Consider the following 15,000-nt stretch of genomic DNA (forward strand, 5'->3'; position numbering starts at 1 on the left):
AAAGCCTATAGATGACGGTGTTGGAGGAAAAGAAAAATATCGAGAAAGCACTGCGGTGTGCCGTGCGTAGGGACGGGCGCGCGTGCCACATGCCGCCGAAATATGGGTGTCGGAGAAAACAGAGTGCCGCGCGTAACGAGGGGCGCGCGTGTTACAGAGAGATATGCCCAAACGCATGAAAGTGTACGCAGGTGTCCTAAGGCAGTTTTTTTTTTTTTTCCTCATTTTGATGTCGCCCCGGCTGACGCGGTTTTCGTTTTTCCGTGCCGCCCCGGCTGACGCAGTTTTTGCGCCGCCCCGGCTGACGCGGTTTTTGCGCCGCCCCGGCTGACGCGGTTTTCGCGCCGCCCCGGCTGACGCGGTTTCGCGCCGCCCCGGCTGACGCGGTTCGGACTTTGCACTTTTTGGCTCACCCCGGCTGGCGGCCCACTCACTCGATCGCCAGGTCTGTTTGCCCCGGTGGTTCCACCGCCAGGCTTAAGCGCGAACTTTTTTTGTTTGTTTTCTTTTGATTAAGCGCAAGCTTTTTTCTTTGTTTTCTTTTGATTAAGCGCGGGCTTTTTTCTTTGTTTTTTTTTTTATTTCGCCCCGGCAGACGCGGTTTTTGCGCCGCCCCGGCTGACGCGGTTTTTGCCGCCCCGGCTGACGCAGTTCGGACTTAGCACTTTTCGGCTGTGCCTGGCTGGCGGCCCACTCACTCGATCGCCATGTCTGTTTGCCACAGTTTTCCCGGTGGTGCCGCACCCGGGCTCGCCCCGGCTGACGCAGTTTTCGCGCCGCCCCGGCTGACGCGGTTTCGTGCCGCCCCGGCAGACGCGGTTTTCGCGCCGCCCCGGCTGACGCGGTTTCGTGCCGCCCCGGCAGACGCAGTTCGGACTTAGCACTTTTCGGCTGTGCCTGGCTGGCGGCCCACTCACTCGATCGCCATGTCTGTTTGCCACAGTTTTCCCGGTGGTGCCGCACCCGGGCTCGCCCCGGCAGACGCGTTTTTTTTTCTTTCGCCCCGGCTGACGCAGTTTTCGCGCCGCCCCGGCTGACGCGGTTTCGTGCCGCCCCGGCAGACGCGGTTTTTTGCGCCGCCCCGGCTGACGCGGTTTTTGCCGCCCCGGCTGACGCAGTTCGGACTTAGCACTTTTCGGCTGTGCCTGGCTGGCGGCCCACTCACTCGATCGCCATGTCTGTTTGCCACAGTTTTCCCGGTGGTGCCGCACCCGGGCTCGCCCCGGCTGACGCAGTTTTCGCGCCGCCCCGGCTGACGCGGTTTCGTGCCGCCCCGGCAGACGCGGTTTTCGCGCCGCCCCGGCTGACGCGGTTTCGTGCCGCCCCGGCAGACGCAGTTCGGACTTAGCACTTTTCGGCTGTGCCTGGCTGGCGGCCCACTCACTCGATCGCCATGTCTGTTTGCCACAGTTTTCCCGGTGGTGCCGCACCCGGGCTCGCCCCGGCTGACGCAGTTTTCGCGCCGCCCCGGCTGACGCGGTTTCGTGCCGCCCCGGCAGACGCGGTTTTCGCGCCGCCCCGGCTGACGCGGTTTCGTGCCGCCCCGGCAGACGCAGTTCGGACTTAGCACTTTTCGGCTGTGCCTGGCTGGCGGCCCACTCACTCAATCGCCATGTCTGTTTGCCACAGTTTTCCCGGTGGTGCCGCACCCGGGCTCGCCCCGGCTGACGCAGTTTTCGCGCCGCCCCGGCTGACGCGGTTTCGTGCCGCCCCGGCAGACGCGGTTTTCGCGCCGCCCCGGCTGACGCGGTTTCGTGCCGCCCCGGCAGACGCAGTTCGGACTTAGCACTTTTCGGCTGTGCCTGGCTGGCGGCCCACTCACTCGATCGCCATGTCTGTTTGCCACAGTTTTCCCGGTGGTGCCGCACCCGGGCTCGCCCCGGCAGACGCGTTTTTTTTTTCTTTCGCCCCGGCTGACGCAGTTTTCGCGCCGCCCCGGCTGACGCGGTTTCGTGCCGCCCCGGCAGACGCGGTTTTTTGCGCCGCCCCGGCTGACGCGGTTTTTGCCGCCCCGGCTGACGCAGTTCGGACTTAGCACTTTTCGGCTGTGCCTGGCTGGCGGCCCACTCACTCGATCGCCATGTCTGTTTGCCACAGTTTTCCCGGTGGTGCCGCACCCGGGCTCGCCCCGGCTGACGCAGTTTTCGCGCCGCCCCGGCTGACGCGGTTTCGTGCCGCCCCGGCAGACGCGGTTTTCGCGCCGCCCCGGCTGACGCGGTTTCGTGCCGCCCCGGCAGACGCAGTTCGGACTTAGCACTTTTCGGCTGTGCCTGGCTGGCGGCCCACTCACTCGATCGCCATGTCTGTTTGCCACAGTTTTCCCGGTGGTGCCGCACCCGGGCTCGCCCCGGCTGACGCAGTTTTCGCGCCGCCCCGGCTGACGCGGTTTCGTGCCGCCCCGGCAGACGCGGTTTTCGCGCCGCCCCGGCTGACGCGGTTTCGTGCCGCCCCGGCAGACGCAGTTCGGACTTAGCACTTTTCGGCTGTGCCTGGCTGGCGGCCCACTCACTCGATCGCCATGTCTGTTTGCCACAGTTTTCCCGGTGGTGCCGCACCCGGGCTCGCCCCGGCAGACGCGTTTTTTTTTTCTTTCGCCCCGGCTGACGCAGTTTTCGCGCCGCCCCGGCTGACGCGGTTTCGTGCCGCCCCGGCAGACGCGGTTTTTTTGCGCCGCCCCGGCTGACGCGGTTTTTGCCGCCCCGGCTGACGCAGTTCGGACTTGGCACTTTTTGGCTGAGCCTGGCTGGTGGCCCACTCACTCGATCGCCATGTCTGTTAGCCACAGTTTTCCCGGTGGTGCCGCACCCGGGCTCGCCCCGGCTGACGCAGTTTTCGCGCCGCCCCGGCAGACGCGGTTTTCGCGCCGCCCCGGCTGACGCGGTTTTTGCCGCCCCGGCTGACGCAGTTCGGACTTGGCACTTTTTGGGCTGAGCCTGGCTGGCGGCCCACTCACTCGATCGCCATGTCTGTTTGCCACAGTCTTCCCGGTGGTGCCGCACCCGGGCTCGCCCCGGCAGACGCGTTTTTTTTTCTTTCGCCCCGGCAGACGTGGTTCCCCCCCCCCCCCCCCCCTTTTCGCTCGCCCCGGCTGACGAGGTTTTCGCGCCGCCCCGGCTGACGCAGTTTTCGCGCCGCCCCGGCTGACGCGGTTTCGTGCCGCCCCGGCTGACGCGGTTTTCGCGCCGCCCCGGCTGACGCGGTTTTTGCGTCGCCCCGGCTGACACGGTTCGGACTTTGCACTTTTCGGCTGTGCCTGGCTGGCGGCCCACTCACTCGATCGCCATGTCTGTTTGCCACAGTTTTCCCGGTGGTGCCGCACCCGGGCTCGCCCCGGCTGACGCAGTTTTCGCGCCGCCCCGGCTGACGCGGTTTCGTGCCGCCCCGGCAGACGCGGTTTTCGCGCCGCCCCGGCTGACGCGGTTTCGTGCCGCCCCGGCAGACGCAGTTCGGACTTAGCACTTTTCGGCTGTGCCTGGCTGGCGGCCCACTCACTCGATCGCCATGTCTGTTTGCCACAGTTTTCCCGGTGGTGCCGCACCCGGGCTCGCCCCGGCAGACGCGTTTTTTTTTTTCTTTCGCCCCGGCTGACGCAGTTTTCGCGCCGCCCCGGCTGACGCGGTTTCGTGCCGCCCCGGCAGACGCGGTTTTTTGCGCCGCCCCGGCTGACGCGGTTTTTGCCGCCCCGGCTGACGCAGTTCGGACTTAGCACTTTTCGGCTGTGCCTGGCTGGCGGCCCACTCACTCGATCGCCATGTCTGTTTGCCACAGTTTTCCCGGTGGTGCCGCACCCGGGCTCGCCCCGGCTGACGCAGTTTTCGCGCCGCCCCGGCTGACGCGGTTTCGTGCCGCCCCGGCAGACGCGGTTTTCGCGCCGCCCCGGCTGACGCGGTTTCGTGCCGCCCCGGCAGACGCAGTTCGGACTTAGCACTTTTCGGCTGTGCCTGGCTGGCGGCCCACTCACTCGATCGCCATGTCTGTTTGCCACAGTTTTCCCGGTGGTGCCGCACCCGGGCTCGCCCCGGCTGACGCAGTTTTCGCGCCGCCCCGGCTGACGCGGTTTCGTGCCGCCCCGGCAGACGCGGTTTTCGCGCCGCCCCGGCTGACGCGGTTTCGTGCCGCCCCGGCAGACGCAGTTCGGACTTAGCACTTTTCGGCTGTGCCTGGCTGGCGGCCCACTCACTCGATCGCCATGTCTGTTTGCCACAGTTTTCCCGGTGGTGCCGCACCCGGGCTCGCCCCGGCAGACGCGTTTTTTTTTTCTTTCGCCCCGGCTGACGCAGTTTTCGCGCCGCCCCGGCTGACGCGGTTTCGTGCCGCCCCGGCAGACGCGGTTTTTTTGCGCCGCCCCGGCTGACGCGGTTTTTGCCGCCCCGGCTGACGCAGTTCGGACTTGGCACTTTTTGGCTGAGCCTGGCTGGTGGCCCACTCACTCGATCGCCATGTCTGTTAGCCACAGTTTTCCCGGTGGTGCCGCACCCGGGCTCGCCCCGGCTGACGCAGTTTTCGCGCCGCCCCGGCAGACGCGGTTTTCGCGCCGCCCCGGCTGACGCGGTTTTTGCCGCCCCGGCTGACGCAGTTCGGACTTGGCACTTTTTGGGCTGAGCCTGGCTGGCGGCCCACTCACTCGATCGCCATGTCTGTTTGCCACAGTCTTCCCGGTGGTGCCGCACCCGGGCTCGCCCCGGCAGACGCGTTTTTTTTTTTCTTTCGCCCCGGCAGACGTGGTTCCCCCCCCCCCCCCTTTTCGCTCGCCCCGGCTGACGAGGTTTTCGCGCCGCCCCGGCTGACGCAGTTTTCGCGCCGCCCCGGCTGACGCGGTTTCGTGCCGCCCCGGCTGACGCGGTTTTCGCGCCGCCCCGGCTGACGCGGTTTTTGCGTCGCCCCGGCTGACACGGTTCGGACTTTGCACTTTTCGGCTGTGCCTGGCTGGCGGCCCACTCACTCGATCGCCATGTCTGTTTGCCACAGTTTTCCCGGTGGTGCCGCACCCGGGCTTGCCCCGGCAGACGCGTTTTTTTTTTTTCTTTTCGCCCCGGCTGACGCAGTTTTCGCCCCGCCCCGGCTGACGCGGTTTCGTGCCGCCCCGGCAGACGCGGTTTTTTGCGCCGCCCCGGCTGACGCGGTTTTTGCCGCCCCGGCTGACGCAGTTCGGACTTTGCACTTTTTGGCTGAGCCTGGCTGGCGGCCCACTCACTCGATCGCCATGTCTGTTTGCCACAGTTTTCCCGGTGGTGCCGCACCCGGGCTCGCCCCGGCAGACGCGTTTTTTTTTTTCCTTCGCCCCGGCAGACGTGGTTCCCCCCCCCCCTCCGTCTTTCTTTTTGTTTTTTTTTTCGCCGCGGCTGAAGAGGATTTTTCGGTGCCTCGACGCCCCGGTAGTCGCGGTTTTTCCGTTTCCGCACGGCCCCGGCTGACGCTGCTCGGTCACAGTCGCCTTTTGTGAGGATTGCAGACTTCTTGAGCGCGGGTGTTTTTTTTTTGTTGTTGTTGTTGTTTTATTACGCATTCGCTCCAGCAGACGCTGTTTAGACTTTTTGTTTCCTCTTTTATCCTGCGACGAGGTGACGAGGTTTATTCGGTGCCCCGCCGCCCCGGCTGAAGTGATTTTTCCTGTCCCATGCCGCCCCGGCTGACGCGGTTGGGACTTCGCGTTTGTTCGGCCGCCACGGGTTTTGGCGCACTCGCTCGGTTGCTTGTTGTTGCCACTTGTTGCGAACCCAGGTTTCTTGAGCGAGCGCGGGCGTTTTTTCTTCCTTTCTTTCTTTGTTCTATGTGTTAGCGAATCGGCCTTTAATATCACACGAGGACTCACAACCAACAATTTTCAGTTTGAAGTGTAAAAAATCTGCAGGTGTTGACGTAACTGACTTGCCCCGTACCCTTGAGTACATCCATGAAGTTCTCGTAGTACTACTAAATCGCATTATTCCAAGTGGAGAAATTCCCATAAACTTGCAAACCTCTACACGAAAATCGGTGCGCGTGATAAAGTTGAAAATTATCGTCCGATATCAAATGTGCCTTCTATAACACAAATTCTAGGAAAAAAAAAAAAAAAAACACTTGTTCGCCGTTTTCTGCGCCGTGACTGGCAGCACTCCGGCGAAGCGAAACGGGGTCGATTCGAGCACGATATCGGCGTCTTTCGACGTGCTCGCCGGCGACCGTCGCACGAGTACGTCGCACGAGCGCGTCTGCCGGGGCGCCGTTTGCGAAGCCGACGCAAAAGTGGGAACCGCCGCTCGGATGATCGCCGCTTTCGGCAGAGTGAGTGTTGGCACTCCGGGGAAGCGAAACAGCGTGAATGCGCCCACGAAATCGGCGTATTTTGAAGTGCCCGCCGGCGACCGTCGCACGAGTACGGTAAACCGCGTCAGCCGGGGCGTAGTTCGGGACGCCGACGAAAAAGTGGGAAGCGCAACTCGGATCTTCGCCGTTTTTGCAGGAGTGAGTGGCGGCCCTCCTGCGAGACCAAGAAGCATCGATTCGTGCACGAATTCGGCGCCTTTCGACGTGATCGCCGGCGACCGTCGCTCGAGTAGGGCAAACCGCGTCTGCCGGGGCGGGCTTCGGGACGCCGATGCGAAAGTGGGAAACGCTGCTCGGATGTTCGCCGTTTTTGGCCGAGTGAGTGCTGGCACTCGGGCGAAGCCAAACGGGGCCGATTACGGCACGATATCGGCGTCTTTCGACGTGCCCGGCGGCGACCGTCGCACGAGTACGGTAAACCGCGTCAGCCCGGGCGGAGTTCGGGACGCCGATGCGAAAGTGGAGAACGCCGCTCGGATCTTCGCCGTTTTTGGAGGAGTGAGTGGCGGCACTCCGGAGAAGCCAAGGAGCGCCAATTAGCGCACGATATCGGCGTCTTTCGACGCGCTCGCCGGCGACCGTCGAACGAGTAGGGCAAACCGCGTCTGCCGGGGCGGGGTTTACGACGCCGACGCAAAAGTGGGAACCGCCGCTCGGATGTTGGCCGTTTTTGGCAGAGTGAGTGCTGGCACACCGGCGACGCGAAAGAGCGCGAAAGCGCCCACGAAAGTGGCGTATTTGGACGTGCTTGACGGCGACCGCTGCAGGAGTACGAAAAACCCCGTCAGCCGGGGCGAGCGACCCACGGCGGTCTGGGTGCTTATCGCTGCTATTATAGGGGCACCCCGGCAGACGCAGAAAAAAAAAATTTTTTTTCGACCTTCTTTTTTGCTGGTCGAGCTCGGGTAACCCAGGTCGCAATGGGAGCCGCGCACGAAAGCGGCGTCGCGAGACGCGTTCGCGGTCGCTAGTCGCACGAGCTCGGCAACCGCGTCAGCCGGCGCGGAGTTCGGGATGCCGACGGCTAAGTGGGTACCGCTGCTCGGATGTTCGCCGTTTTTGGCCGAGTGAGTGCTGGCACTCCGGCGAAGCGAAACGGGGCCGATTCGGGCACGATATCGGCGTATTTCGACGTGCTCGCCGGCGACCGTCGCACGAGTACGGCAAAGCGCGTCTGCCGGGGCGAGGTTTGCGATGCCGACGAAAAAGTGGGAAGCGCCGCTCGGATCTTCGCCGTTTTTGCAGGAGTGAGTGGCGGCCCTCCTGCGAGACCAAGAAGCATCGACTCGCGCACTATATCGGTGTCTTTCGACGTGCCCGCCGGCCACCGCCGCACGAGTACGGCAAACCGCGTATGCCGGGGCGGGGTTGGCGACGCCGACGCAAAAGTGGGAACCGCCACTAGGATGTTCGCCGTTTTTGGCAGAGTGAGTGCTGGCACACCGGCGACGCGAAAGAGCGCGAAAGCGCCCACGAAAGTGGCGTATTTGGACGTGCTTGACGGCGACCGCTGCAGGAGTACGAAAAACCACGTCAGCCGGGGCGAGCGACCCACGGCGGTCTGGGTGCTTATCGCTGCTATTATAGGGGCACCCCGGCAGACGCAGAAAAAAAAAATTTTTTTTCGACCTTCTTTTTTGCTGGTCGAGCTCGGGTAACCCAGGTCGCAATGGGAGCCGCGCACGAAAGCGGCGTCGCGAGACGCGTTCGCGGTCGCTAGTCGCACGAGCTCGGCAACCGCGTCAGCCGGCGCGGAGTTCGGGATGCCGACGGCTAAGTGGGTACCGCTGCTCGGATGTTCGCCGTTTTTGGCCGAGTGAGTGCTGGCACTCCGGCGAAGCGAAACGGGGCCGATTCGGGCACGATATCGGCGTATTTCGACGTGCTCGCCGGCGACCGTCGCACGAGTACGGCAAAGCGCGTCTGCCGGGGCGAGGTTTGCGATGCCGACGAAAAAGTGGGAAGCGCCGCTCGGATCTTCGCCGTTTTTGCAGGAGTGAGTGGCGGCCCTCCTGCGAGACCAAGAAGCATCGACTCGCGCACGATATCGGTGTCTTTCGACGTGCCCGCCGGCCACCGCCGCACGAGTACGGCAAACCGCGTATGCCGGGGCGGGGTTGGCGACGCCGACGCAAAAGTGGGAACCGCCACTAGGATGTTCGCCGTTTTTGGCAGAGTGAGTGCTGGCACTCCGGCGAAGCGAAAGAGCGCGAATGCGCCCACGAAAGTGGCGTGTTTGGACGTGCTTGACGACGACCACCGCAGGAAAACGAAAAACCACGTCAGCCGGGGCGAGCGACCCATGGCGGTCTGGGTGCTTATCGCTGCTATTATAGGGGCACCCCGGCAGACGCAAAAAAAAAAAAATTTTTTTTCGACATTCTTTCTTGCTCGTCGACCTCGGGTGACCCAGGTCGCAGTGGGAGCCGCGCACGAAAGCGGCGTCGCGAGACGGCTTCGCGGTCGCTAGTCGCACGAGCTCGGCAACCGCGTCTGCCGGGGCGGAGTTCGGGACGCCGACGGCTAAGTGGGAACCGCCGCTCGGATGTTCGCCGTTTGTGGCCGAGTGAGTGCTGGCACTCCGGCGAAGCCAAACGGGGCCGATTCCGGCACGATATCGGCGTCTTTCTACGTGCTCGCCGGCGACCGTCGCACGAGTACGGCAAAGTGCGTCTGCCGGGGCGGGGTTTGCGACGCGTACGCAATAGTGAGAACCGTCGCTCGGATGTTCGTCGTCTTTCGCCGAGCCAGTGCTGGCACTCCGGCGAAGCCGAACGGAGCCGATTCGGGCACGATATCGGCGTCTTTCCACGTGCTCGCCGGCGACCGTCGCACGAGTACGGTAAACCGCGTCAGCCGGGGCGGAGTTCGGGACGCCGATGCGAAAGTGGGAAGCGCCGCTCGGATCTTCGCCGTTTTTGGAGGAGTCAGTGGCGGCACTCCGGTGAAGCCAAGGTGCGCCAATTCGCGCACGATATCGGCGTCTTTCGACGTGCCCGCCGGCCACCGTCGCACGAGTACGGCAAACCTCGTCTGCCGGGGCGGGGTTTGCGACGCCGACGCAAAAGTGGGAACCGCCGCTCGGATGTTCGCCGTTTTTGGCAGAGTGAGTGCTGGCACTCCGGCGAAGCGAAAGAGCGTGAATGCGCCCACGAAAGTAGCGTATTTGGACGTGCTTGACGGCGACCGCCGCAGGAGTACGAAAAACCACGTCAGCCGGGGCGAGCGACCCACGGCGGTCTGGGTGCTTATCGCTGCTATTATAGGGGCACCCCGGCAGACGCAGAAAGAAAAAAAAAAAAAATGGGGACATGGCGTGCGTCACCGTGCGGCTTCGCAGCGTTGCCGAAGTCGCCGAGCCCTTCGACTGAGCCGAACGGCGGACAGGGAACGTTGGTCGGCCGTTCTAACCTGTCGGTGCCACGCCGAGACGTCGTTAAGGAAAACCGCGTCGTGGGCCTCTACGACGCCGTCGAGTCGTTGTACGTTTGGTGTCCAGCGTGTCGGCGGCGAGTAGCGGACACGTCGTTCACGACTTCGGTCTTTCGCAGTCGACGCGAACTTGCGGAGAGTCGTGGTGCCTCACGTTTTCGGCAGAAACCGCGGCGGAATTTTCCCGTGCGTGCGCGCACGACCTCGGTGCTGTGCCGTCAGCGTAGTGTTGCACAAACTCGTGGCCTACCCAAGGTGCGGTACGTTTGCGGCCGTATCCTCGGTGGGAATTTCGTGAGTAGGGTCGCAAATTCTATGACCTCGGCGGGTTTGAGAGCGACGTAGACTTGTGGCACGCTCAACGTGCCACACGTTTCGGGGCACACCCGCGGTGAAATTTTCTCGAGTACGCTCGTATTAGTGCCCAAGGAGGTCTGGGTACTTATCGCTGCTATTATGTGGGGGTTCTCGTGAGCGGCGTACGCGAAAGCGACCGGGTGTCTGATATGCGGCGGGCTTCGGCCTCGTCAAGCGTGTCCTCGGGTCTGCTCCAGGGGAATCCACGGCAGTCGTCTGCAGCCTCATCCGCTTGATGCGTTAGGGGCTGGTTGTCGGACGGTGCCGTTTTACCACGATATCGAGGTGTGTTCCGTGTCGTCCTCGGGCGATTCAGATGCGAAAGCGCCGAAGACGCGGGCGTGACCCGTCGTCTGGCGGCTTTGCAGTCTCGGCTCCGTTGCTAGTTCCGGCCGGTCCACCGACAGTGCAGCGGGCTTGGGCAACCCGCACGGCGCGACCGAGTCGATGCAACGAAAAAGAGCGAGCATGAACGTGCTTCTTGCCGCACGGCTCCCACTCGTCTTTCGGGAAGGTTGTGCCGTAGCGAGCTCGAACGCCGTCATCTCGGAGTGCAAAATAAGCGTGTTGGGGCGCCTGAAGGTGGCCTCCGCCGCACACAGACTGCGTCCGGCCCGCCGAAGGCGAGGACGGACGCGCAGTCGAACGATTACCTGGTTGATCCTGCCAGTAATCATATGCTTGTCTCAAAGATTAAGCCATGCATGTCTAAGTACATGCCGAAATAAGGCGAAACCGCGAATGGCTCATTAAATCAGTTATGGTTCCTTAGATCGTTTCTTCCTACTTGGATAACTGTGGCAATTCTAGAGCTAATACATGCAGTGAGCCTGGAGCCCTTTGGGTAACGGGTGCTTTTATTAGACCAAGATCGATCGGGTTTCGGCCCGTATTGTGTGGTGACTCTGGATAACTTTGTGCTGATCGCATGGCCACGAGCCGGCGACGTTTCTTTCAAGTGTCTGCCTTATCAACTTTCGATGGTAGGTTACTTGCTTACCATGGTTGTTACGGGTAACGGAGAATCAGGGTTCGATTCCGGAGAGGGAGCCTGAGAAACGGCTACCACATCCAAGGAAGGCAGCAGGCGCGCAAATTACCCACTCCCGGCACGGGGAGGTAGTGACGAAAAATAACAATACGGGACTCTTTTGAGGCCCCGTAATTGAAATGAGTACACTCTAAATCCTTTAACGAGGATCAATTGGAGGGCAAGTCTGGTGCCAGCAGCCGCGGTAATTCCAGCTCCAATAGCGTATACTAAAGCTGCTGCGGTTAAAAAGCTCGTAGTTGGATCTCAGTTCCAGACGAGTAGTGCATCTACCCGATGCGACGGCTCGGACTGAACATCATGCCGGTTCTTTCTTGGTGCACTTCATTGTGTGCCTCGAGATGGCCGGTGCTTTTACTTTGAAAAAATTAGAGTGCTCAACGCAGGCGAGTCGCCTGAATAAACTTGCATGGAATAATAGAACAAGACCTCGTTTCTGTTCTGTTGGTTTTTGGAATACGAGGTAATGATTAAGAGGGACGGACGGGGGCATTCGTATTGCGGCGCTAGAGGTGAAATTCTTGGACCGTCGCAAGACGAACTACTGCGAAAGCATTTGCCAAGAATGTTTTCATTGATCAAGAACGAAAGTCAGAGGTTCGAAGGCGATCAGATACCGCCCTAGTTCTGACCATAAACGATGCCAACCAGCGATCCGCCTGAGTTACTCAAATGACTCGGCGGGCAGCTTCCGGGAAACCAAAGTATTTGGGTTCCGGGGGAAGTATGGTTGCAAAGCTGAAACTTAAAGGAATTGACGGAAGGGCACCACCAGGAGTGGAGCCTGCGGCTTAATTTGACTCAACACGGGAAAACTTACCCGGCCCGGACACTGGGAGGATTGACAGATTGAGAGCTCTTTCTTGATTCGGTGGATGGTGGTGCATGGCCGTTCTTAGTTGGTGGAGCGATTTGTCTGGTTAATTCCGATAACGAACGAGACTCTAGCCTATTAAATAGGTGCGGGGTTCCCAGCACCTTACAACCTTCTTAGAGGGACAAGCGGCTCCTAGCCGCACGAAACAGAGCAATAACAGGTCTGTGATGCCCTTAGATGTCCGGGGCCGCACGCGCGCTACACTGAAGGAAGCAGCGTGTCTTTATCCCTGTCTGAAAAGACTGGGTAACCCGTGGAACTTCTTTCGTGATTGGGATAGGGGCTTGCAATTGTTCCCCTTGAACGAGGAATTCCCAGTAAGCGCGAGTCATAAGCTCGCGTTGATTACGTCCCTGCCCTTTGTACACACCGCCCGTCGCTACTACCGATTGAATGATTTAGTGAGGTCTTCGGACCGATGTCCGGCGCGGCCTTTCGGTTGCGCCGGTCTGTTGGAAAGATGACCAAACTTGATCATTTAGAGGAAGTAAAAGTCGTAACAAGGTTTCCGTAGGTGAACCTGCGGAAGGATCATTAACGGATTGTGAAGGGTGAGCGCCTCAGCTGCGTCTGCGCCCGACACTTTCTGCCGCTGACCCCGTTTGGACGCGGGGTCGGCTTTTCCCCACGGGGCTGCCTGAATGTGGAGCGGCACCCCGTGACAAATTGTTGCGCCCAGCGGACGCCAACACCGCGACCTTGGACGGTCGGCCAGGTGGCGGACGCGGGTACAAACGGCGCAACGCACTCATAGGTCGGCTTTCGACCCGCCACTGCACCGTGGCTCGAAGCGCTCGAAATGCGCGACCCGACCGCTGCGGGACCGCCTAGTACTGTAAACAGGAGCGGCGGAGCGCGAACGGCGAGTCGTGGTTACGTCGGTAGAAGGCGAGGCTGCGCGTTCCCGAAACGCCAGCCGAGTGCCCTCCCGACCGTTCGAGCGTGCAAGAACGAGACCCGACAATCGCGCGGCGACTGCCAAGTACGAGAGGAACGGCACAAGCGTCGGCGGTCGGTCAAGGAACTGGCGATGTGACGGGTCCGCTGTGCACCAGTGCATACCGTCCCGCCGTCCGCGGCAAGCGCCTCCGCGTCCTCGGGTGACGGAGGCTGCCGGTCGGTTCTTGCAGGCGAGGGATCTCGCTGGCACCGGTTCGCGTTGACGCGCGGCCGGTCATGGCACGGCGATGCGACGGCCGAGGTGCGCAGTACTCGATGGAGGAACCGCACGCTCCGATGACCGTCCCGCCCTCCGCGGCGTATGCGTACCGACCGTAATGGTTGCAGCAGCGCCGGCCGGCTTTTGAATTCGCCACACGAAACACGGTGCGAGATCGCGGTTAGGGGAGCGTCGACGTTGCCAGGCGTTTTGCTTGCTGCCGAGGGAAAGGCGGCACGGCCACGTCGCGCTCGTCGCGATTAGCGGGTCTGCGCGCTTTGGGAAGGTGCCGCAACGACTTGCCGAAAGAGGAAGCACGGAAGAACGAGGGACTTGGACGTCCCGACAATTGAACGCACTTGCGGCCAGGCCCTTGCTGGCTTCGTTCTTCCGCCTCGAGTAGGCTCGTACGCGGCTCCGGCGCCGAAAGTGGTCCTTGGCACCGACTTCGGTGGACGTGGGAAGTGCCGCGCAAGTACGGCGCGCCTGGCTCCACCTGTTGGCTAAAGTAGGCAGCCGGATCGGCATTTTGGTGTGCGGTGGCAAACCGTGGATGCGAAAAAAGCTTGTGCGATTTCGTGGAACAAAAAGCGGGGGTCCCCCTTTTTATGCGGAGGAGACCGACCCGCCTGCCGTGGTGAACCGCGACGCCACGGTAAAAACGGGAGAGGCTTGTCGATGGGACCGTGCATCCCGCGCTCCACGGAGGCCGGGAGGCGGCCGCCCGAGGAAATGTGTAGCCGTCGAGGCCCGCATCTGCGTGCACTCTTATCCAAATGGGTGTACCGCAGGCATTTTCTGGTTAGGCGGGCCAATGAGAGCGAGCACACAACGATACCTACGGGTCCGGCTTGGAGAACCGGCTTCGACGCCTCCCGAGTATTTATAGAGGGGTGGACCACGAAAGCACTCGCAAGTAGCGAAAGCGAAACGCCGTCCGAAACACACCGTTTGCTCGATTTGCGGCAGCCGAAAAAGGCGCGGCAGAGTTTTGGAGTCCAAGCGTGCGCTGAAAAGCGCCCTTCTTGGCCACTGTTTGGCCGAGTGCCAGAAACGTTTGGTTTTGACTGTACGGAATTGAACAAACACTTTTTCACGACTCTAAGCGGTGGATCACTCGGTTCTCGGGTCGATGAAGAACGCAGCCAGCTGCGAGACTTGGTGTGAATTGCAGGACACACTGAGCACTGATTCTTTGAACGCACATTGCGGCCTTGGGTCTTCCCTTGGCTTCGTCTGTCTGAGGGTCGGATCACATATCAAGAGAGCCTTCGGCGCACAAGGGAACGTGAGCCGTCGACTCGTTTTGACCGCGTCGGCAACACGGACAGCACGCTGAACACCTCACAGCGAGCGCCAACAGCGGCCACTCAAGGGCGAGACGGTGGCGACCGTCGTGCCAGAGCCCAACCGAAACGGGGGCGACCGACTGCATTGAGGATGTGGCACCTCGTTGAGACCGCCGCAGGACTTCGAGTCGGAAGGAAGCCTGCAGGGAAAGTGCGGTCGAGGTTGCGTACTCCTCTCTGCGACCGGGCGCGCAAGAGCTGCGAGAGCCACGGACGCGCAACTTTAACGCACGGTAAACACGAGGAGCGAAAGCCGGCCAGCAAAGCTTCTCCAGCCGTGCGCAAAGTGCGCGAGATCGCAGCCTTGCGTTGCGCTTGTTGCCCTCGAAGTAAGCAGAGTGTCCCGTAGACCGGGCGCTCGAACACGCTGCGGGGCCGTGCCTCCTCCAGGCTTTGCCGCGCGAACAGGGAACGTTCGCGCGCAAAGCGCAGGGAGGTGAGGAGGCTGCGCCCGACGTTTGCGGTT

General features: G+C 61.9%; 2 non-coding genes across 2 annotated transcripts; both read left to right on the forward strand.

Moving 5' to 3' along the window:
* The first annotated feature begins 10,748 nt into the window (after window positions 1–10,748).
* LOC142793139 (small subunit ribosomal RNA) lies at window positions 10,749–12,563 on the forward strand. Its single transcript, XR_012891464.1, has one exon. It is a non-coding gene; the product is annotated as a small subunit ribosomal RNA (ribosomal RNA).
* A 1,719-nt stretch (window positions 12,564–14,282) lies between these two features.
* Window positions 14,283–14,435, forward strand: LOC142793136 (5.8S ribosomal RNA). Its single transcript, XR_012891461.1, has one exon. It is a non-coding gene; the product is annotated as a 5.8S ribosomal RNA (ribosomal RNA).
* Window positions 14,436–15,000: the final 565 nt, after the last annotated feature.

Source organism: Rhipicephalus microplus, unplaced genomic scaffold, assembly GCF_043290135.1.
Source record: "Rhipicephalus microplus isolate Deutch F79 unplaced genomic scaffold, USDA_Rmic scaffold_284, whole genome shotgun sequence".
Classification (NCBI taxonomy): Eukaryota; Metazoa; Arthropoda; class Arachnida; order Ixodida; family Ixodidae; genus Rhipicephalus; species Rhipicephalus microplus.